The sequence below is a fragment of the Podarcis liolepis genome (genome assembly GCF_965112155.1).
Source record: "Podarcis liolepis genome assembly, chromosome: 3".
Lineage (NCBI taxonomy): Eukaryota > Metazoa > Chordata > Lepidosauria > Squamata > Lacertidae > Podarcis > Podarcis liolepis.
The window spans coordinates 34,177,084-34,199,739 of record NC_139557.1 but is presented as its reverse complement, the minus strand read 5'-3'; the positions used below and the strand labels follow the sequence as shown (position 1 = coordinate 34,199,739).

The 22,656-nt window shown below is 46.5% G+C and overlaps 1 protein-coding gene across 3 annotated transcripts in view; it reads left to right on the top strand.

Annotated features, from left to right (window-relative positions):
* The first annotated feature begins 210 nt into the window (after positions 1-210).
* Positions 211-22,656, top strand: part of ELOVL5 (ELOVL fatty acid elongase 5) — a 63,733-nt gene continuing 41,287 nt past the window's right edge. The window contains exon 1 of one of the 3 annotated variants that reach the window (XM_083495723.1): positions 211-330. The gene's annotated coding sequence lies outside the window, so the exon portion shown is untranslated. The other 2 variants (XM_083495722.1, XM_083495721.1) reach the window with 2 other exon arrangements.

Here is a 22,656-nt window from a genome sequence, read left to right as displayed (position 1 = left end):
CTCAGGCACCACAAACGCCCTTAGCCAAAATCCACATCATTCCCCCGCTCCGCCCCAGAGTCCGCTGAACCGGGTGCCGGGTGGCCGGGTCAGCGCGCTCGAATCCCCCCACCCGAAATCCCGAGGCGCCTCCCCCTCGCCGCTCCGATTGGACACCTCCGCCGCCGGGTAAATGGGGTGAGCGGCGGGCTGGGGTGTGCAGCGCATTGGAGAAACAAGCGAAGTCAGCCCGGGCCCGCCCTCCGCTCTGGAGGAGGTGCGGCGGCGGCAGGCGGGGTGGGGAGGAAGGGGAGCCAAGTCTCGCTCTTCCTCCCTGCCCCCTCCCCGCAGGTATCTGTCCCAACTGGGAACTCAAGGGCGACAGCGCCCCCCCCCAATCTCCACGGGGCCGAAGGGCAAGGCTGCAGCCAGCGTGGAAGGGACCGGGTGGAAGGGGGGGATGTGAAGAGCAAGGCTTTACGCAACCTGCGCGCTTTCCAGGCGACCAGCATCCCCTTGCTCCATCGGCCAGCTGCTTCGAAGTAGCTCCGCACTCCAGTGGCGGAATCTGGCCTCCAACTCCCCCCCCCCCTCCTTCCTCAACTCTCCGCCCTCCCCTTTCCCCACTTGTCGTGTGGGTCCGCCTACCCCGCCGGCCGGCCTCTGACTTCCACAGGACCGCTCAACCCGGTTGTCCCCCCCTGCTAGCGCTCCGCTCAGCCTATGCCGCGCGTCTGATCCTAGGCGAAGCAGGACGGTGCAAAAAATAAAATAAAATCGCCCTTCAGCGCTGCCAAGTAAGCTTGTTTAGTTAGTTAGGATCCGCGGGCGCTTCAAGAGGGTGTCGCTTTTGCTTTCCTCTGCCCTTTCGTAGTTATTATGAGCTGCTAATCCCCCTCCAAAAGTTGGAAACTTTTGGGCTCCTCACCTCCCGAGCCCCTGGAGCTGTCGCCAGATGCCGCGGGAGGTTTAGAGCGCAGTCTCGGGCGTTTATTCAGAACTCTGCCTCCACACAATTAACTCGGGGTTTCCCCTGGATGTCCCAGCGCCTCGCAGCCTTAGGATTTATCTTAAAGGAGAGGAGAGGAAAAGCCGTGCGCGTTTGCTTGGAAACCAGGAGACCCACGGCGGCGGTCTCATTCCTATGCGCAGCCTAATCCGGAGTTTTTAAACGCGCTTTTAAACGCGCCTAGTTCTGCATGGGAAGCACATCAGCCTTACTTGGGAGGAAGCCCTATGGGCGGACACTCGCCCGCACAGAAATATGCACCAACATGGGCTTGTTGTTGCCAACTGCGCTCATGCAAATATGCACAGGAGCCTAGCCTCAAGGTCAGGCGCTGGCGCTACCCGGAGGCTCTAACCTTCCCCATTCTCGCCTTCCCTCCCCCGGCCGAGCGTTCCATTGTCCCTCCCTAACCCTCTCCCAGCCCCCGTGGCGTCACAACGCCCCTTCTCGCCAGAGCTCTTCCCATTTGTCTCCCGCCGCGATTGTTACGTCACAGTCAGCCCACAATTTAGCCGGAGATCGCGCCCCCTTCCTTCTTTCCCTCCTTGGCGGTGCCTGAGCGCCCAGGCTCGAACCCGCCCCTTTCCCCTCCCCGCCTCTGCAGCGTGACTGAGCCGGCTGGCTGCTGCTGCTTACCGCTATCTCTCCGCCTCCCTTCTTTTTTTATTATTTATTTTTTGGGTTTAATGCTGCCTCGGGATCTATCGCCACCTTAAAACCGCCTGCTGCTGAGTGCGCGCAAAAAGGTAAGGGATCCGCGCTTGGCCAGCCTGGGCCTCCGCCGGCTGCGAGGTGGGTGGGGAAGCTGTTGCTTTTCCAGGGCGGATGCTCCCCACACTCTCATTGCCCTTGTAAGGGGAAAGAGGAGAGAGAGAGGGCGCGGGCTCCCTTTCCTTTCCCGCGCGGCCGATCCTCTGCTCGCGGGGCAGGATCGGGGACCGGGATCTCGCCTGCCCTCAGCCCAGGCGAGCAGCGCCCGGTGCTTGGCTGGAAGCAGCTGACGGACGCCCTGGGCTTCCCGAGGGGGCGACTCCGACGTGCTGTCGGCTGGGGAGGATGGAGGGAGCTGGCTGGTGATTCTAGGCAGTGTTCATGCAAATGGCAGTGCGCGGGGGGATGTGGGGCTGTTGCTGTTATGTCCCCGCCGTCCATGCAACACACACACACACGGGGGGGGGGGGAGAACCGGTTTAGGGCGGGCCCCCCGATGGCGGCTCCACGTGCATCCTCGCCTTTCGCTTCCCCGTTATTGCTGCGGGCGATCAGCGGAAGAGGCGGCTCCCGTCTCGAGTTTGAGAATGTTTGGGGCTCGCAGAGCCAACTCGCTGCTAGCCGGTTTCTGCCCAGCAGGGGCAGAGAGAGAGAGAGAGAGAGATCGGCAACAAGTGCTGAGAAAAGCTCCGCGTTTGTACAAACATCCTCCGCCGCTTCTGGCGGGGGAAGGAGGTGCTGGTGTGTGCCGGCTGTCACTTTGCAGCCCCGGTCCCGCGTCGTCGGAGAATGACGGACGGGGCGCGTGAGCAAGCAGGTCTCTCCCCCACCCTGTGCAGGAAAACTCTTGTGGATGCAGGTCTCTGTTCACGTGTGATGAGCGCGCTCATCTCGCCGCCTTGGGAAGCCGTTTCCGGCCACATGTACCCATGTCGAAATAGACGTGCACACCCGGCCTTGCGAGGGTCTAATTGCACAGAAACGAAACACTTCCAGGGAATCTGGGGTCTGTTTGTGCTGCGTAAAGTGTCCCGATAAACCCAGCTAGCTTGTTTGATCCAGCTAAACTTGGTTGCCGGTGTGTTGCAAGCCCCCTGCCTTGTACTGCGCTGAGCAAAGTGATGCTGGTGCCCTTCTGTGATAAGCAATCCTGGCTACAAAGGAAGGGTTGCAATGGAAAGTTTGCTCCAGTTTGGCTTTCTGCTCGCTTGGACACTTGGGAGGCTGTGTAGCCTAGTTATGTAGCCAAGTGGCTGATGTCTCCTGCCAACAGCAACCAGTGCATTCCCAAAGGCCCACTTCCTTACAGGAAAACAGTGTGTCCTTCCTCAGGAAGGAGAGACCAGCGCTGAAACTACCAGAGAAGAACATTCTTCCTTCCCTTAAGCATTTCATTGAGCTCTTCCTTCTAAAGCACCCCCCCATGACTAGTAAGTCCAAGGAATAATAATTTTTATTTTTATTAATTTCCTCTGGCAACCATCCCTGTTCCTAGGGGAGATTTGGATCCCTTCCATATGACCTGTTTATTGAGCATTGATTCTTATTTGTTTGCACAAAGTTGCAGGGAGGTGAAACAATGTTGACAATTTATTCAGCATTCCTTCCCATTTGTTTGCGGGTATAAAAATTCCACTGAGCAATCACAAACCCGTGCATCTTCCCACCACTCTTATCACAAAACTGACCACCACCCCCACCTTTTCTTTTTTAGGAAGTTGATTTTGCTATGCAAATCCACTTTAATTATGCAACTTGAATTTGCTGGTATGTGATTGAATCCCATCTGGATATAGCGCAGTCCCATGCACTCCTTCCCTCCATGTAAGCCCCATTGAACACAGGGAGATTTGGTTCCATGTAAACATGCATAGAGTTGCTTTGTTAAACTGTATGAAGGGCAGCCTTCTGCCTTGATGCTACATTTTGTACATTGTTAGTAACTGGAGAACTTTCTAAGTTCAGTTGGAGAACTTTCTATGTTCAGTTTTTGTTGAGCTAGATGGGAAGCAACGTTCTTTGGGCAACAGGTTGCTAAAAAATGCTTCATTTGTTTTTGGCCCAGTGTTCAGGTGCACTACACCTAAATAATATAAACTAAGGCTGCTTATCTTATGCCTGCTTATCTTTGAGTGACTCCATTTGAACTCCAAAGGGACTTGCTGGTATGCACTGAAGGGTTGGGCAAGCCTCTTCTCTGCTTCAGTGGAAGGTGTAAAAAAATAATAAAAACCCCTCCCAAGTCACATAACATCATCGCCAATGGCTTTCAATCAAAGAGAATCCCTTCTTATCTCAAACAAGGGTGACTTGATTAGATGTAGAGTTTGGAAGCAAAGTTTATCTGTCCCCACAAAAGCATAGATAATACTTTATTCGGCTATAAGCCCACAAGGTAAAAACCAATCAATAAATAAAATAGCATTTTACATTCTAAAATATCAACTAAAATATTTCAACGCATACTCTCCTTCACATTACATACAATCTCTAGATGTACCATATTGTGGCCTTGATTATAAAGATGGTGGATAGAGTTTACTAGATTTTAATAGTCATGCAGCATTCCATGAAGTCTTTTATATGAAAGAACTGAATTCAGGAATCTGGCAACCTGTAATGTTCTATAAGAATCAATGTCCTGGAGTAGATAGGCTAGATGTGATTCAGGAGGTTTAGCAAGAGTTTCCAAAATGATTGAGCTCAGAATCCTTGATCGGGGAACAATACCCCACAAAAGCAGATGGATGTGGTTCTTTTTATGGAACTCTTCAATCCCACTTGATTGTGGTTCTGTGCCTTGGAAAAGGCAGGGGAAACTCCAGAGCAGCTGAAATAGGAGTTGCTTGGTTTTTTTTTCACTCTGGGGAATTATGCAAAGCAGCTTGGAATCTTTGACTAGACAAATGTGTTGGTGATGAAGCATCCCTAAGGCAGTGCTTTTTTATTTTTTTTATTTTTTGGCAGGGGGTGGGAGGGAATGCTCACTTCTAACTTGAGAGTTTGATTAGATGTCGGATTTATAAACATTCATCCACTGCCTTTCCTTAGTGCCTAATCATGGTACATATATTAAGATATTTAAAAATCCCCAGCGGTGCCTATCAAAACTCGGCATGTTCCTGTGTTAGCTGAGAAAGTGGATGGAGCTGAGTTGAAAGTATGCTCTTGAAAACAAAAAGATTCTGTATTGCAGAGATCACCTTTTTGTTGACGTGGAAAGGCAACACCATTGCTTAGTCAGCAAGGAGGTTTGATTTTGAGACACAAAATCCTGCCTTCCCAGGGCAAAAATATGCTGACTACAAAGCACTCAACTGCACCCGGAAGAAGAGAAACGGCAAGGTCTTGCCTGGCAGGCTGATCCTATGGTCCTGCTACACAAGGCCTAACATCAATGTAACCTTGTTGCTGCTGGCAGAAAGCGCAAGAATAGCCATAGCAATGAGCCAAGGTAGCAGCAGCAACAGACACATCACAGTGGCTGACAGTTCTGAAGCCACCCATGAATCAGTGATTTTGCACATGGGCGACTTGATTGGAAGACACCAGTCAGCACATTGGGGTGGCATGAACTCTGATGAGGTCACCCGATCCTTGTGGATCAGTTGAAAACTTCTGCGATCTTGGTGTGGAGTACTTTAATACGCTTTTATTTTTGTCCTACAAATCAAAGCATACACATAACTCTTACATTAATAACTCCTGTTGTTGTCATCTGTCTGTCCCAAGAGACAATGGAGTGTGCCTCTGGGGGGGGGGGTGTGTGTGAAAAATCAAACCTCTGCATTAACAGCCCTGAAGTGACCTCTCCAGGGTGCAAGCCTGGACAGTGTGTATTGAAGGTCCTGGGCTGCCCAGGCAGCAAGACTCCCCTTTTGGCCCCACTGACATGGTCCGAAGGAAAGTAGAGCAACAAGTTTGGCACTGGCTTGGTTGCAGGAGTTGTCGGAGGAAACATACAAGGTGCCGGCCATCCAACCATCTTAGGGACTCCAGTCTGGATTTGTGTGTAGGGTTTACTCCTTAGCCTTTTCTTCTCCTGAAGATATCCCTCAAAGCACCAGAGGTTTAGGACCAGTTTTCCTTCTCCTTGATGGGCTACCTCCATCTGCCCCATAATCTCTGTAACAATATCTATTTATATCTTAATAACTGTAGCCTTGCCTTTAACTGGTACGCTTTTTCTAGAGGCACTGTATTATGAAAAATGATTGGCCCTAGGTTAGGGGTCTGGCTAGCCTATTTTGATAATCTGGCCCTGGCGTAAACAGCCTCCATCTCCATTGCCAGTGGGGTGGGGGCAGAAAAGTCAAACACAGGGTGCAGATATTCTCAACCTTTCCCCAGGCCCCCCACATTGGAAGGATTGAACTCTCGGTAGGCAATGGACCACAGCTGAAGAACTTCTGCTATAGCACCTTCCTTCTAAGAGGAATCTGTCACCTTTCTCTGTTATCCCTTTTTGGGAAGGTACAGGAGCTCAGGAAGAAGTGAACAGTGGTATAGGAGTATCTGGTTTCTCACTGGTAGCAGTTGCTGTACTTCACACCCTTGAGCTTGGAATGGCACTGCTAGGAGTCAGGGGGAGAGACGTGTTTGCCTGCATGAAAGAATGGGATGCCTGTTTGTCTGTGGTTGGGGATGGGGAGATAAGTGTAGCATCAGTAGACATTAGCTATAGGTAAGACAGTCCTGTAAGTCTGGCAACGGCATGTTTGCTACCATGTCAGTGCTTACAGTATTTCTTCTACGCATCTGCTGTGCTCATCTGGAACAGGGTATCTCTGGTTAATATGGCCAAGGCTGTTTTGGACTAGACTGGAAGGACTGGGTGAATTCCAGATGCTGCTTAGAACATTGCAACTCTTTGGAGTGAAGACGACCCTTTTCTAGACACAGCATTGGACAAGTGTGTGCACTAATCTGAGCGATTTGTTTTGCTTTTCCTTCTGTTTGTCTTTGGCGTTGGGGGGGTATCCCTATTAAGAAGTGTTATAAAACACACCTGCACTTTTCTGCCAGTGAACACAACAATCCTGGCCTTACTGTGCATGCTGCAGCTTGGCCTCTTATTCATTTGAAAGGAATAGTTGCCGTATTTGCATTACTGTTGCAAATAAATATTCCTCTTGTGATGTGCGCTGGTTCCCAGCCTTCCGTAGTCTTATTCCCAGGGCTTTTCAATCAAAGGCTGCTTAACTGTTGTCAATGTATCTTCTACAGTGCTGTGTTGCTGTCGCTGCTGCTCGCAGTGAGCCTCCCATGGGAGCCTTGAGTTATTGTGAAGGGCACAGAGTTTGTTCGAATTTCTATCGTACCTCTCTTCCAAGGAGCTCAAGGAGGCAAACGTGGCTCTCCCACCATCCGCACAACAACCCTTTGAGGTTGGTTAAACTGAGAGGGAGTGACTGTGGCAAAGTCAGTGAGTCTTATCATGTCTGAGCCTCATCATGGCTGCTATCAGGGACCTCAACTTCCAGGCAGCATAACCGAGGGTGAAGGGATTTCTCCACCCTGATTGGCCCTCACACCTGCCAGTAGCTCCTCACTAAGATTCACAAAACAGCTTTGCCCATGTTTTGAATTTATCATGGGGGGAGAAGGACCATCACAGACTACAACATTCAAAAACCTTGCCCTCCAAAATGGCTTAAATAAAAAGTTGGAAGGAGTTTTCAGACTAGCTGTTCATAGAGCATTCATCCTGGTATGTTTGCATGGAGAATATATGTATGTGTGTGACATATATACAGTGGTACCTCAGGTTAAGTACTTAGTTCGTTCCTGAGGTCCGTTCTTAACCTGAAACTGTTCTTAACCTGAAGCACCACTTTAGCTAATGGGGCCTCCCACTGCTGCCGCACCTCCGGAGCACGATTTCTGTTCTCATCCTGAAGCAAAGTTCTTAACCCGAGGTACTATTTCTGGGTTAGCGGAGTCTGTAACCTGAAGCGTATGTAACCTGAAGCATATGTAACCCAAGGTACCACTGTACACGTGTGTGTGTGTGTGTGTGTGTGTGTAGGGACGTGGGTGGCACTGTGGTCTAAACCACAGAACCTTTTGGGCTTGCCAATTGGAAGGTCAGCAGTTTGAATCCATGCGACGGTGAGCTCCAGTTGCTCTGTCCCAGCTTCTGCCAACCCAGCAGTTTGAAAGCATACCAGTGCAAGTACAGTGGTACAGTACCTTGGTTTTCAACCATAATCCATTCCGGAGGTCCAGTTGTAAACCAAAACAGGTTGTAACCCAAGGCGCACTTTTGCCAATGGGGCCTCCCCCCCAAAATTGGTTGTAATATAAAAAAAGGGGGACTCGCACTTCCGGGTTTGACGTGGTCATAATCCAAAATGGTTGTAATCCAAAGTGGTTGCAAACCAAGGTACAACTGTAGATAAATAGGTACTGCTGTGGTGGGAAGGTAAATGGCATTTCTTTGTGCTCTGGCTTCCATCACGGTGTCCCGTTGTGCCAGAAGCGGTTAAGTCATGCTGGCCACATGAACTGGAAAGCTGTCTGTGGACAAACGCCGGCCCCCTCAGCCTGCAGAACAAGATGACCGCCACAACCCCATAGTCACCTTTGACTGGACATAACTGTCCAGGTGTCCTTTAACTTTTACCTTACCTTTACACACACACACACACACACGATATTGCTAGCTAGGCTCTTATTGTGCACTTTTATATGCAATTCATTTGTTGCTTATTGATCTTATTGTGGCCAAGGGCCAGCTGAAGGGCTGTATTCTGCCCCCAGGCCTTAGGTACCCCCCCCCCACTTCTTGGAGTGCTTCTACACAGAAATCTTCAAGTGGCTATTTTTGCTGTTGATATTTTTTTAACATGAATCTAAAACCTATAGTCTCCAAAGCATTTGTGTGCATTACAGGCACCTATAAACGTCAGTGCAAAAAGAACAGAACTTTTGAAGAGGCAATTTAAGCCCTTATTGATTCTCAAGCAGAACAGGAAGTAAACAAGAGGCAATTGTACTACAAATGGGCATTCTGGCCAATGTGGGCTTTTAAGTTCCCATTATGCACCCCAAAGGTTCCTGGCACCATTTTGGAAGTGGCCCTTAGAATCGCTGCAGGAGGGATACTGAGCGAAGGGAGAACTAAACTCCTCTCCCTTCCGGCTGCTAAGGATGGCAATAGCAATGCCTCAGGTAGCTGATATTGCTTTTAATGTGTATTTGTTTTGCTTTTTTTTTAAAAAAAGCAATACTTAAAAATGGTCCGGTGCTGAGAGCAAGACGCAAATATGTTTTAAAATCTACATCAGCAACAGAATTGTGTTTCGTAGTTCTGAAAGTGCGAGAGGGAAGCAGAAGCAAAGATGGATAATAAAGGCAGGAAATGGGAGGGAGGAAAGGAAGTGGAGGCCTTAATTGGTGTTAAATGGTTGCCAGAAAAGCAACAGACTTAAGTAGGGTTATTTTTGTTTCATTTTTTGTAGCAGGCTTACATTTACTACGTTTTCAGGAGGTTCATGGAGAACTTGATGCCTGAGGCAGGAAATGCATATTAGTAAAAATATAATGGCCATTTTGCTGCCTTTTTCCATGGAACCCCACAGGGTAATCTTCTTCAGATGGGCTGCCTTCCCTGGAAGCTGCTACTGGTATAAAGGCAGCAGCTCAAGCGGCTCACTAGGGCAGGCGAGTGCCATCATGTTACACCACTTATGAAAGAATTGCAGTGCTTGCCAATAAGCTGCCAGGGGAAGGCAGTGGCACCAGATACCTGAAAGGTTGTCTCACTCCTTGTATACCCAATGGATCACTCTGCTCTGCAACATCCTGCAGAGTCCACACCACTAGATTTGCAGGAGGCCCTGTGACGTAGGCAATCGGGCCTTTGGTGTGGTGGCCCCTTCGCCGTGGAACTCCCTGCTATTATATATCTAGTAGGCACCATCTCCATTGTTTGTTTCTGGTGCCTATTGAATACCTTTCTTTTTCAACCAGCCTTTTGAGGGAATATTTTTTTTATCCCAGTCTCTACCCGATTTGGATTTGAAATTGTTTTTGTAGTTTCCGGTCATAGAAACATAGACTTGGGAGGGACCCTGTGTATCATCTAGTCCAAACCTCTGTGATTCAGGAATATGCAGCTGTCCCTTACGGGGATCGAACCTGCAACCTTGGCGTTATTTTGTCAGCACCACGTTAAATCATTTCGTAGGATGTGGTTCGGAAATGAAAGGGAAGATCTCCAGGGCTTTTGCTTAAAGTAGAGAGACTCTCCTTCCTTGAGGACAGTGATGGGTGATCTTCCCTTTGCTTGGGTATATTGGGTGAACAAAGAGCTAAAAACCTACCTTTCCTGGCTGGAATCTGTTGGATGCTTGGGATCTTTTTGCCGAGAGCTCTTGGCGGAAGTCGGGAAGCTGTTCTCTCCTAGTTTTATAATGTTGGTGCATACATGCTGATGGTGTCGTGTGCAAATGCCGTAACAGATTTCTCCCTCGGAATTGTAGTTTTTCCCCAAACACAAAACACCTTTGCCAAGCACACAAGGCTCCTGGGAGCACGAAAGGGTTTTAGGTCTTGATGGGGCAGGGCAAGAAGCAATTGCACTAATTGATTCAATTCAAGATGCTCTCCAAACAACAGGAGACAAGCATCCTGGTTGTGGCTTTGAGTAATGTTTGACCTTGGAGTAAAGGATTAATATGATAGAATTCTTGCTCCTCCTAACCAGTTTTGAAGCATGAAGAATCATGCTAGCCAGAAAAGAACGTTGGTGGGGATTATACTCTCTTTAGGAGACATCCAACCATTATGTGCTGGACAAACTTGTACTGTGAACCAAGTAATTTTAAAGTGCATTAGGAGCAAGAGAAGATGATTCCATGAATTTTAATTTAGGCAGGGAAATCTAAGCCTTTCCTCGGAACTGGTCTTTCAGCTTGGAGGAAGTTTATTGCAACGATGCTACTAGTATTGCTAAGCCTGTTAAAAAGGAGCCTCAACCTTCTCTCTCTCGCTCGCTTTTGCCCTTCCTTGCAGCTGCCCGTGGTGTGGTTTCTCTACACTAGTCTTTCCGTTAGCATTCCCCGCTTTGATCCAGCTTGTGCTACTGATGGGAGGGAGCTCTCATGCAGAACAACTTTTGGTTTTCTGGTAAGCTGTCAAGCAGCTGTTACAGGAAAGGATAGGTGTAAGTTGATCAGGGGGAAGTGTTCCGATGACATCACACAAGATGGTTGCCTTTTTCTTGACAGGAAACCACTGTGTAGACCACAAAGCAGCCGCCCTGCATTACTTTCTTGCCTCCATCCCCCGCCCAATCATCTGCTTAAAAATAAGCTGTGGATGTTTTCCCTCCTTAATTGTGCCTCTGTAATGCAAGCCTTGCGTTTGTGTTTCCATGTTTTTATTCTTTTTTAAAGCCACCCAGTTGCAAGTACTGTAGGCCTGGGAATTTGCATACCTCATCTAAACCAGAATAATAGCTATGGCCGAAAAATAATAAGCCCACTCTGCTCCATGCCTGTTGTGGAGTAACACTGTAAGACAAACCCCTAACCGTAATTCATTCTACTTGTTGGAATGCAAGCAGGGTTTTCTTAACCTCCCCCCTCCCCCGTTTTCGGAGATTAAAATAAGACTAAAATAACTAGAGAATTTTGTGACGGATCTTGGACACCGTCTTTTCTGAACTCTGTGCTCTGGAGCAAATAAATAAGGCTTGATTTACTTATGTATCCATCTTCATTCTTACTTGTGTCTGTGAGAAACCTTGGCTGTCCTTTAATAGAACTCAGCTAAGCAATTAAGAGCCTCACCTGCTGCCAGACAGACCGTGCCCCTTGAGACTGCAGTAGGTTGGGGTTGAAAATGAGAATGGATCCTTTTTGCCAACAATTAAAATGTGGGTCGAGAGAGTTCTACTGTAGCCTTCTCTGACATGCTAATTTTCCATTTGTTTGGTTTTGGCACAAGGCAGCAGTGGAGGAAGCCGCTCGGGTGCTTTGGGTGGCACGCTGAGGGGCGGGGCGAGCCACCCATAGGGACAGGGCCTCCAGAATCTGCCTGCCTCCTCCCACTCAGTCGCCCTACAACTGAGAGAAAGATGGCGGGCGGACCATTTGGGGCAGCGCGGAGCCTGCGGACGCCTAAGGCACCGCGTCACTCCCAGGAGAGATGAGTGGCTTGGGTGCGCGGCAGGCCCTGTGGTGAGTGCCACCCAGCATTTTGTCACCCCCCCCCCAGTGGTGGAACCAGGGCGGTCTGCACCCCCCTTCCTCTGCCCCTGGCACAAGGGAGCATTGCTACCCTTAAATATTTGCACTGACAATTGGTGCCGTCCAATACCAGAGGCATCACTTGACATTGCTGATCACATGCTTCTCCTGTCTGCTGTGGATGTGTGTTCGCTGGACTGCTTGGTCCAGCGGAAAGATGCACTTTGGCCAGAGAGGTTTCTAGTTCACTTCCCATCATCAATCCACAGAAATGGCGAGACTTCAGACTCTTGTGTCTTCTTCAGATGACCTTTTCACTGAGCATTTATCCTGATTCACTGGCATAAAGCTTACCCCGATCTTATATGAGGATATCGTCGAGTTGTTAGCTGGGAGGTTATATATAGCATTCGTCCTGATTACTTTTTGCAGCAGCTATACTTCCTACCAAGAAGTCATTGTCCCACACTTTTTAGTGCATTTCCCTGCAATTTCTCTTAACTACAAAAAGTTATACCAAAAAGCGGATTTGCTGGAACAAAGCGCTTCAATCCACTTCAATTGCGCAAACATGAATTTATGGTATGTGATGGTCACTGTTTTGGAGAAGGGACTCAATCTGGAGGTGACTATTTATTTATTTTACTAACCCTATATAATCCTTGTTATACAACTCAGATTGTTTTCCTCCTCTGTAAAACAAATGCAGTCTTGACCTCCCTCGGGAAGTGGAGGCAGTGAAATGCTTTGTGTGCTAAAGGTCATGACAAAGTGTGGACCTTTCTGTTAACAGCATCCCAAAGGTTAGGGCACCTTGATAGCTACCCTCATTGCAAGCTAAATTTGTGGCTTGTAGCCATATTTGTTTAGAAATCTTCTCCATACATTTTCTGCCCACATCCAGCTCAATCCACAAAGAACTGCCAGTATGGTGGGTGATTTGTTGTGAGTGTTCATACCAATGAGACTCTTGCAACACTACTTCTTAAAACTTTACCTCTCCTTTGTTCTCCATTACCTTCGTAAGAATAAAAGACAGTGTCTTGAAATCTAGTCCAACAGACAGAGTTAATCTACAGTCTTAGCTAGCAGTGCTGTGAATAACGGGAATAAAACTTTGCCTTTTTAATCTGGTTCCTATTGATTTCTCTGCTTCCCGTTACTGGTGTGCTGCGTTAAGTGCAGGGGGGCATCAAAATAGTCTCTTCTATAATTATCTGCAAAATCTATACTTTAGTCCCAGAGTTACTCTGTAAAGCAGTGAGCTGACGTAAGTTTAAAGGAGCAGAAAATCTTAAACATGGATGTGGCAAGTAGGGATGGGTGAATCTGCCCATTTTGGTTCCTTGCAGTTTCTAATTTTTCCAAACTTTCTTCACGTTTCCAAACCTGATTGTACTCACCAGCTTTCAGGAGCGAGTTTATTCTCATATACACATGTGTGTGTGTGTCCAATTTGGCCTAATTAACCCCATTTTTGCAAAGCAATTTCCTCCAACATAATGCATTTTTCTATGTTGATTTCTTGAATATATGCATTTTACTCTAGTATGTTTGTTTTTGTACACATCAATTGTTTGGAGAACTACCCAGCAAAATTCAGAGATGTGCGAATTTTAAAGAAGAACTGTGTTTCAGTTCATGTTTTGTTTTGGAGAAGTGTGACTTGAGGCCTTTCCCCACGTAACTATGTAAAGTGGTATAGTTGCTGGGGTTTTTTGGATGGGGAGGGGGCATTCTGACACACGGCATCCTCATTATTTAGCTAAACTTCCACAATACTGTACTCGGGGGGGAAAGGGCTGTCCTTTCCCTTCTACCATGAAAAACTTGGCATTTGTGAAAGATCCGGAATGGACCCGCAATGTTTCCATTTGCGTGGCATGTGTACAAGCACCATCCTGTGTGGAGGGAGGGTGGGGTTGGCACATGTGGTTTGAGGCATCTGTTTTGCACCACTTCCTTTGGACAGATGCAAGCTGTCAGTTTGTGAGCTCAGTTCGGAAGAGAGAGATGGCAGGTAGAGGCGATGGTGCCAGTGACAGCAGTCATTAGCTGCAGACAAAATTTAATCACAGTAACCAGGTTTTCCCAGAGCTCAGGCAGATGCACAATTCCTCTTCTAATCTCCTGTTCTCTGGCAGTATTCGTATTCTGGAATATTAAGGCATTAAACACCCCCACCTCCCCCCCCCAAAAAAAATTCTGTTTCCCCCAGTGTATGTGAATAACTCTGACATTTACTTGCTGGAGGAACACAAAGATATTTAAGGGGCATGGAACGTTTCTCAATTTGGGCACAAGCCGCCATTTGTTCAGAAAGGAAAACCCAAACCGGTCATCAGAAAAGTTGTGCAGGCAGAGCAAAAGTTTTGGTACCCAGATAGGACGAATGAAGCATTAAAACTGGAAAACTCGTGGGTTGGTTGTTTCTCAGTTTATAAAGAGCTGCCTCTTTGTGCCCCTTCTACCAGGGAAATGTCCTCCATCAGCTGGCTAGCATCAACTCTGCCCACACTACACGGATACAGCCCTGCTCAGCAATTTGTGCTTCCTGGCACTAAACCCAGCCTACATTGTGAGGGAGGGTTTGCTTTATTTTTCAAATGTGAGAGGGAGGACTCTCCTCACCCACATCATGGTCGCCATTCTCTCCTGGCTTATAGTAAAATCTATATTCTATTTGTGGTTGTATCAACCCATAGTTACATTTCCCCCAGAAACTCAGAATTTGTCTAGCCTCTGTATTTAACTTCCCCCTCTCAGAACAACCATAGTCTTGCTTCTTCTTTAATGGCCGATGAGTCGCTTTGTCACTGTAGTTAAACACTGATAGTTCTTCTGCTTCCACCAGCCCTCACTCCAAGGCTGAATCCTGAATTTCCAAACTTGGCATGTTTAGAATGTGAGCTTCCTCAATAAGTAGCTGAGTATATAACAAACTTATACCCGGCACACATTTTCAAGATAAATTTATGTTGTTTTAAAGACTGTGGGTATATAGACTTTATATAAATTGACCTGTGAGTGGACTGCTTAGTCAAGAGGATCATGGGAAAATCCGTGTTGGAATGTAGTCTTCTTGCTCCCTTAATCGTTTTAATGATATTGCTGTCTTTATAAATATCGGCATCAACAGTGCATGTAAAATTATTTCTCATTAGAAGTGAGCGTTGAACGTGAAGCATTTATTTATTATCGAAGGCATTGTTGCTTCACCCATCAAATCCTAGAGTCTCCTGCCATAACAGATTGAAATACAACATGGGTGCACAGGCTGGCGACATCCTAGCTGTTTTTACTTCAGAATAAATATGGATGTGAACTATCCAGACAAATGATGCCAAGTTGATGGTGCTGAGCAGGAGCAATCTTGAGCTTTTCTTACTTTATTTCCCCACTTATCTGTGAAACCCTTATATCCTGGCTGAAGTAGCTGTATGATGCAAAGGATTTTGAGACATTATAAAGCAGCGGTTTTCATGCTTTCTTTGGAGGGGACCTCCTTTTACCTGAACCACGTTTGCACAATTGTCTCTCTGCTTAATAAGCCAAGAGACGAACAAGCCTTTTGCTCACACACATACACAGCCCCTTTGTTCCGCCATCCATGTGAGTTGCAGTTAAACTAGGATTCATCTTAGTTTCCTAGTTCATCTGAACTAGGGAGCTATGGTTGCCAGCTTTGGAAGAAGCCAGGGTATTTATCCCTGGTTTGAAGTTTGTTTAATAGTCAGCTTGTTATGAAGCTGGTAACCATAGTTTCCTGATTTCACATGAAATGGGAAACTGTGGTTAATTGGTGGCTTCCTGGTTTAATTGTGTGAAGGCAATAACAAAGGGCTGTATGTCCAGGGAATGAGCCCTTCATATCTTGCTTTGTTATGTCAAGACATAATTGTCCAAACTGACTCATTAAGTCATCTGCCAATAAACTGCAGGTTGTGTTCTATTGAAAGCCCACTGGTGGAGCTATGGAAACACATAATGTCCGCCACTGCGTTGCAGATAATTTTGGTGCATATTGTAGGGCACACAATCCAATTGGGGTGAGGCAGTTTAGAACACACTCAACTACTTTCATATGCCCACACATTGCAGGGGAAGACAAATAATGTTGAAAAGCTTCCCTGGAGAAAAGCTTGTCTGTCATTCCTGATCTCATGGCCAAACTTGCAGAGAACCCCAGATTTCTCCTGAATGTGGTCTAGAAACAACTGCAATTGGGTTTTGCTCTCCTGCTGACCAAATAGAGAATGTATCCAATGTTCTTTTCCCTTTCTGCATATTGCACAGAAAGATTGTAACGATGGACAAAGCTGTTCTCTTTTAGCAGTTTGTTAGCTATTTGTTCGCTGGAATGGCCTTCACTCAGCCCCCCATTTCCCCCTTTCCCCATTTCCTGTTCTGTATGGGCAAAGCTAGACTTGTCACAATTCATGCAACCAACAAGTGTGCCAGTGGATTGGGGGTTTTAAAAATAGTAAATAGCAGCTAAGGGTGACCTATCTGGATCAGGGTCAGAGCAGGAATCAAAGGTTTAAGTACACCCCCCCCAAAAAAAATCTATCAGCATGGTCCTGATCCAAAGCTTCTCCATCAAGTGCTATTTTCTCTATAAAAGGAAGATTTACACACTTGCTAGTTGTGTGAAGGGAGCTATGACTAGTGTGGCTTTCTGTGAACATGCATTTGTCAAGTTTAGCCCTTGGAGAAAGGCACAGGGAAGTCTAGTACTGCTAGATACCATTTTGGGGAGAAGAGTCTGGCCTAAGTCAAGCAATCCAGTCTCATCCTGGACCAAAGTTTGCCTTCCTTTCTTCCTCCATAGCAGATTTTGCTGACTGGGCAGCTCTGCAAACAAGAGTACTTCCTGTGAGCGAACTTTCAGCCAAAGGTTTTTGATGGCTGTTCCCCTCCCTCTCTCCTTTTTTTTTCTTTTTTAAATCGGATTACAGTAACTAGCCACCCACATTAATCTTAGATTGTTCATTTATGTTTAATCTTGTTTACTAGAGCAGAGACCCTCTGTTGACCTTTGCACTCAATTTACTTAATATGAGCAGCAGACTTGGGAACCCTTGAATTTTCACTTCCATGTCTGATATGTGTGGCCTCCTTCCTTTGGCCCAGTATTAAAGATTTGTGCCACTTACCGATTTTTGATAAATCCTCACAGAGGTTTGCAAAAGATAAAAATACTGATGAAGTAAAAAAACAAAGATCAAAAACAAAGATCCAGAATGGTCAAAGACGAATGCAAAGCAACAGAATTTAACTTTGAACGGGATTGAAGAGACCTGACTAACAATCAAGGGTTTAGCATGGTGTCAGAAAAATGTGAGTTGGTTTCAAAGGCAACTGAAAGACCTCTACTTGGGAGGTCCTCTGCCTAACCTCTGAGGCCGGGGCACTTGGGCAATGGCCTCCAAAGTTAATCCTGGCACATGGCCAGTTTGGTTTGGGTGACAGACTGCAATCCTTCAGGCATCCAAGTCCCAAATTGTAAAAGGTCTTTAAAGGTACACATCAGCACTTTTGACTTGGGGTGGGAATTGGTCATCTGTGGGTGTTTATTTAGGACTGGAGAATGGTGTTCATATCAGCTGTTCCAAGTTAGTTCCAAACACATCTGCAACGTATATTGCAGTCTCCAAAGGCAGGCCTGAGTAGACCACTTTGCAGTATGCTAAAAACTGGTGTGCACCTGTGGATTGTTTTGTTCCACATTTTTACTTCAGCGCCACTTGGGGAACTTTTTGACATATGCTACTGTGAAGTTTTAACAGCCGCGTATGGGTCTTCTCGTAGTTGTTAGATGTGTACAGTCATACCTTGGGTTACAGACGCTTCAGGTTTCACGTTTTCAGGTTGTGCACTGCGCCGAACCCGGAAGTACCAGAACGGGTTACTTCTGGGTTTCAGGCTCGTGCATGGGCAGAATTGCTAAATCATACTTTGCACATGCGCAGAAGCGCCGAATCACAACCTGCGCGCATGCAGACGTGGCACTGCGGGTTGCAAACGCTGCAGGTTGTGAACGGATCCTGCACGGATCACGTTCGCAACCTGAGCGTCCACTGTAGTGACTTTAAACAAGGATGCAATATTGCTCATGTTCATAGCACAAACATATCCCTTCCTGCTTTGCAGTTATGCAGCTCTCTTTCTCAGTTTTCACTATGCATGTTACTTCAGAGTATCTTGTTGGAAATCCAGAGAACTAATCTATAGTCTTAAGGATAGTGCCTTACCTGTAAATGTTGTTGATATAAATCCAGCAGTTGGCTATTCCCCTGGGTAGTTCTGGGGTTCCCAAAGCACATCAAATGCTGATCATGTAATAAGTAATATATTTGAGCTTTGCATGAACTGCAGAGCATTTTGGGTGGCGCTGTGACACATGACAGTCCAATCAAGTTGGCTGTATGGTCAGCTGAAGCACACATTCTTTTTCCTCAGAGGAAAAGCATATTATTGATAATTCAGTTAACGTGGACTGAGCTCATTGCCTTTAATTACTTGCTTTTGAACATGCCATTGCTCTTCATTAAAACCGCCCCGTGCCCATTAGATGAAGACTCTCAAACACCCTTTCAGGATAGAATTCAGGCACTGGTTTTGCACTTATTACAGATTGAAATTGGGTATCTGTTTTTATTATTTATTATTTATTGGCATTCCCAGGTTCTCTCAACAGAAGTTCCAGAGGTGTCCTGTGTGAGCGGGAAGGCACTTGTGCAAGGAAGCCTCATCAAATTCTTTCCATTTCCCTTCCCAGTTGCAACTCCCTTTGCCCCAACCCACCCTGTTCCAGAGGGTCCTCAAGTCTCTGTAGCGGCTTTGGTGGGGGGCATAGGAGACTATAGTGTTGCCGATAGAGAACCAGGAAAACCCTTCTGTGTGAGCCGAGTTGTACCAGCTGTTCTCTGGATCTAGCCCATGACTATTGTATTCATTGTAACAGAATCATAGAATTGTAGGCTTGGAAGGGACCACAAGGGTTGTCTCATCCAAACCCCTGCGATGCAGGGATCTTTTGCCCAGTGTGGGGCTTGAACCCACGACCTTGAGATTAAGAGTCTCATGCTTCTTCCCAGCAGCCAAGCAAATTAAGCTTGGGTTTTCCAGCTGCCATCCCAGTCACAGCTACTAGCTATACCTGTGCTGACCTAGCTGGAGAAATGGAACCATCTCTCTTTTCTTTCAATAATAATAATAATTTTTTATTTATACCCCGCCCTCCCCGGCCAAGACTGGGCTCAGGGGGCTAACATCAGGTATAAAAACAATTGATTAAGATACAACTTAAAAACAGGATTAAAGTACAGCTTAAAATGCATCCTCATTTCTGTGGAAGCCCAGATCAAAAACTGTTTGGGGGGAGAAAACGTCAAATCTTCACCAAGGCCAACTATCCAGACAGGTCCTACGTGGGCCAGAAAAAAGCCAGGGAAGTCCCCAAATAGGGGTTCCACCACAGAAGGAAAAGGAAAGAGGGGGAGGGGATCAGGCTGGTTCCAAGCCAAAGCCCAGGCGGAACAACTCTGTCTTACAGGCCCTGTGGAAAGAAATCAGATCCTGCAGGGCCCTGGTCTAATGAGACAGAGCATTCCACCAGGCTGGAGCCAGTGTTGAAAAGTCCCTGGCCCTGGTTGAGGCTAATCTGACTTCCTTAGGACCCGGGACCTTTAGAGTGTTGCTATTTATGGACCTTAAGGTCCTCCGCGGGGCATACCAGGAGAGGCGGTCCCATAGGTACGAGGGTCCTTTTGGGACAGTTACTCACTGAAGAACAAGTAACACCCCAAGGCCAAGTGTTAACACAAAGGACAAATCTGGTGAAATTAAGCAGAGCTGATTTTGCCTTGAATTATTCAGGGAAGGCAGAGCTGGGTGGCACAGTTCTTCTTTCCTTTTGCTTACGGGAACTCTGCATTTCCTCTTGCTCAGACGCAGTGGCCTCTTTTGATCGCGCCTGTCAAGTGCGTTTCTCCTGCTGTGCTTGCCTCTAACCAGGCTTCATTTCTGTAGGCATGCGGAAACGTTTATTTCTTATGACAGGCACTACTTCAATGTTGTCGCCTCCTCCTCCTCCTCCTTAAAAATGAGTTTAAAGCCTGGAAATTTAAGAAAACGGTACCCTTGGGCAAGCAATCTTAGTTTTCCTGTGAAGTTATTTTTTGTGCCATGATGCTTTCAAGCATAGTTCCACACAAATGTGGGCTTCATCCTGCACTGCCTCTGTCTTCAGAAGAAGCGCTTTGGGGGTGGTTGATCAACCACCTTGTTTGCTGACCTTGAGCAAGGGTAGTAATGGAATGGGTAGCATTGTCGTCTTCCCTATTTTTTTGGCAGGGCATGGGAAAGCTTTAACATAAGAGAGATCAGTCTACCATACAGGCAGGACAGTGTCTTATACTTGAACCTACTTGCGACAACACTTAAGATGACAATCAAAGTCCAAATTGTAGTACAGTGGTACCTTGGTTCTCAAATGCCTTGGTACTCAAACAGCTTGGAACCCAAACCCTGCAAACCTAGAAGTAAGTGTTCCAGTTTGCAACTTTTTTCAGAAGCTGAACGTTCTCTGTTTTGAGTGCCACGCTTCCGTTTTGAGTGTTAACGCTTCCGATTTGAGCGCCACACTTCTGTTATGAGTGTTACGCTGAGGTGTCTGTTTTTGCTATTTATTTTGCATTTTTGTGGCTCTTTTTTTTTGTTTTTGTGACTGTGTGGAACCCAGTTCAGCTACTGATGGATTGATTGTGTGACTGCAGTACATTGTTTCTTGCTTTCATTTTATGGATCAATGGTCTCGTTAGGTAGTAGAATTTATGTTCAGTTGCTGTTTTAGGGGTTGTTTTTAAAAGTCTGGAAAGGATTAATCCATTTTGCATTACTTTCTATGGTTTTCTCCTTGCATAAGTCTGCCTCCCTTCTCTAACCTGGTGCTCTGCAGCTGTTGTTGGACGAGGGTTGCCATCATCCCAGGCCATCCCTGATGGGATTTGGAGGGCAGGAGGTTGGGAGGGCTGTTTCTCTTGCAGCTCTGTCAATGAACACAAACATTTCCTTGAAGTGGCATTGGACTAAACCTTAAGGAAGCAGCTCCATTCCATGGAAGGAAAGGCTTAACTGGGCCATGGTAGCCTCATGCAGACATTCCCTGTGGATTAGAGCTGGGCAAGTCCACATTGTGGTAATGTTTTCATAATATTTAGTGATATATCATGAATCATCATGTGTATGCGTGTGCTATGTAAAAAAATCAAGATGTGGAAACAACTGTGAAGGCGGTCGTCACTTGTCTCATTATTCCTGCCACCCTCGTTGCTCAGTACTATAAAATAATACAGTGGTACCTTGGTTTTTTAACGTAATCTGTTCCAGAAGACCATTCTCGTTCAGAAATGTTAGAAAACCAAAAAACTCAATACGGAAGACTCAATACAGAAGTCACATGGCATGTTTGACTCCCAAGGTGCGTTCGAAAACCGAAGCATTTACATCCTGGTTTATGCCCTTCTAGAACTTAGTAGGCAGAAGGATGGGGAGAAAACTAGAATTCTAGATGGCTCTGCCTGCCATTGGCTCTGATTCCACCTACCACTGGGCTCCTTGACTTTCACCCCAGCAGTCCCAAGAAGTATCCACCATTGCTGCTCTAAATGCATGCTAAAAAAAAATGGCTCAAAACTCTTTGGCATGCTCACAGTTTTAAAAAGAAATTGCCAGCCACTGACATTTTGCAAATGCGATCGTTTAAAACTGACCTTCAGCGGTTCTGTTGGGTGGCGAGATCAATGTGCACGGCATGTATATAAGGAAGTTATATTGCCAAGAGGAAGTTCTCTGGGTGAAGGCTTCAGAGAACAGGCTTACACAATTTATCTGATAAGTATCTGAGCCAAACAGGTGTTTTGATATAGCTGTCTCAAATGACTCGCTTATGTTTTTATTTCATTTGACGTCCTAGAGAAAGCCACACGTATTTTTTATTTGTGATTTATTGTTCTCTTAAGGGCCACGGGCCATTTATGCTGCCAGTTCTGAGTACAGATTGGCAGAAATGAATGACCGTCGGTGTCAGGAGACTGTTAAATATTGCAATAAACCAGGGGATATACGCAACCTATGCAGAACTGGGGGGTGGGTAGGGGTGGTATTTAAAACTAGTTGCAATTCACTGCAAAAAGAGCGACACCATTTCAAAATTCTGAACATTGCATTGCAGTTCTATGAGATCATACGTGGTGTTCCTATCACTCATTCACAAATGGCATTAGAAAGAAATCCTACTGGGGCATCTTCCATGCAGAAGAAGGGGTCAGTGGGACTGTGCTGCTGGACCTGTTTCCAATTTCACAGGTCATGTCCCCAAGACGCCTGCATGGCGTTGGCTCAGATGTCTGCATAAGACGCATCCACTGCTGCTCATGCATAGGCTTTCCGCTTTGCATGCATTTTTGCAGGGGAAACCACTGCCTTGCAGAATGATGCAGTGGACCAGCAGCATGCTTCCACTAGCCCCTTCTCCATGCATAGCTTCCATCCACAGTAGGGTTGAGTGATGTCTGGTTTTCACCATTGTGATATATCAAAAGCTAAACATCACGATATACTGATATATCATGATGTCTGAAATAAGGATGGAAATATGTAGAGTCGAACTGGCAACTGCTACTACTTAGGGGTCTAAAGCCGAGACATTTTTACTTACCTTTAACATACTGTTACAACTACAGTGGTACCTCTGTT